The sequence below is a fragment of the Mastomys coucha genome, unplaced genomic scaffold (genome assembly GCF_008632895.1).
Source record: "Mastomys coucha isolate ucsf_1 unplaced genomic scaffold, UCSF_Mcou_1 pScaffold21, whole genome shotgun sequence".
In the NCBI taxonomy this organism is placed as follows: Eukaryota; Metazoa; Chordata; class Mammalia; order Rodentia; family Muridae; genus Mastomys; species Mastomys coucha.
In genome coordinates, this window is record NW_022196904.1 from 132,893,337 (window position 1) to 132,895,034 (window position 1,698).

Genomic DNA, 1,698 nt, shown 5'->3' on the forward strand with positions numbered 1-1,698 from the left:
CAGAACTGTTTTACATACCAGAGAGTAATCGAAGGGCTTCTCTCACTTAAGGGCATTTTTGGGAACTGTTAGATTGGAACTTCCTGGTGCTTGCCTCCAGCTGGACCCAGAGAATTAGCATGGGAATACCAAAATAGCCCCAGCGGGGACGGCACCACTGCTCTTCTGCTCGCTTCACACCTGGATACCTGATCCTACTGACCTTGATGTGACTGTCACCTGCCTATGTGACTTTTGTCATTCACCCTGTTTTCTGTATACCATATAAGCCTGATTTTCACTTTGTGCAGGGGCACTTAGACTAGAACTAGAACTTAGATGGACTAGGACTTAGATTCATGCAGTTCACAGACCCCCAGGCCCAGAGTGCCCACGGGGTGCAGCACCTATCCAGAAGAGGTGGCTGCTTTAGACCCAGTGTGTCTCAGGTGGCCTCAGATGAACCTCAACTGCTGAGCTGCCAGATTTCTCATTTCTCTTTTGCAATGACTGTAAAAACCTCATGCCATTTTTAAGAAATACATTCAGATTCAGCACACCCTTGTGTCAACTTCTGTCATTTGCCGAATTGTTGCCCACCTGACCAGAACTCTCATCCCATGGAACACGAGGTCCCCCGCAATGAACCCTTAACTTTTGCCAGGGAAAATGGTGGTGAATACCTGCAATCCCAGAGATTGAGACCGGAGGCTTAGGAATTTAAGATCATCCTCCAAGGCTGGATAGATGGCTCTGAGGTTAAGAGCACTCTGGAAGAGGACTGCTCTTCCAGAGGTCCTGAGTTCTATTCCCAGCATCCACATGGTGGCTCACAACCATCCATAATGGGGTCTGATGCTCTCTTCTGGTGTGTCTGAAGACAGCTACAGTATACTCATATAAATAAAATAAAATAAATCTTAAAAAATTCATCCTCAATTATAAGTGAATTTGATGCCAGTAGGGATTATATGAGACTCTGTCTAAAAAAAATTACTAAAATTACCAAGTCACATATTGGTTGGTAAATTATACAACTTTGGGTGGAAGAATGTCACATGTATAATACTGTAAGAAACACAGTATTCTTTAATCCCAGCACTTGGGAGGCAGAGGCAGGTGGATTTCTGAGTTCAAGTTCGAGGCCAGCCTGGTCTACAAAGTGAGTTCCAGGACAGCCAGGGCTACACAGAGAAACCCTGTCTTGAAAACAAACAAACAAACAAAACAAAACAAACAAAAGAAATATAAAATATTAGTCTTTTCTGTCAAACAATTTTTTAAGATTTTATTTATTTTCATGTATGTAAGTACACCATTGCTTCACACACTTTCATTCAGACACACCAGAAGAGGGCATTGGATCTCATTATCAATGGTTGTGAGCCACCATGTGGTTGCTGGGAACTGATCTCAGGACCTCTAAAAAAGCAGTCAGTGCTCTTAACCTCTGAGCCATCTCTCCAGCCCTTTTTAAATAAATATTTATTTATTTTGTGTATGTGAGTACACTATTGCTCTCTTCAGTCACACCAGAAAAGGGCATTGGATCCCATTACTAATGGCTGTGAGCCACCATGTGGTTGTTGGGAATTGAACTCAGGACCTCTGATTATTTTTTTTTTGTTGTTTTTTGTTTTTGTTTTTGTTGTTTTGTTTGTTTGTTTGTTTTTTGAGACAGGGTTTCTCTGTATAGCCCTGGCTGTCCTGCAACTCACT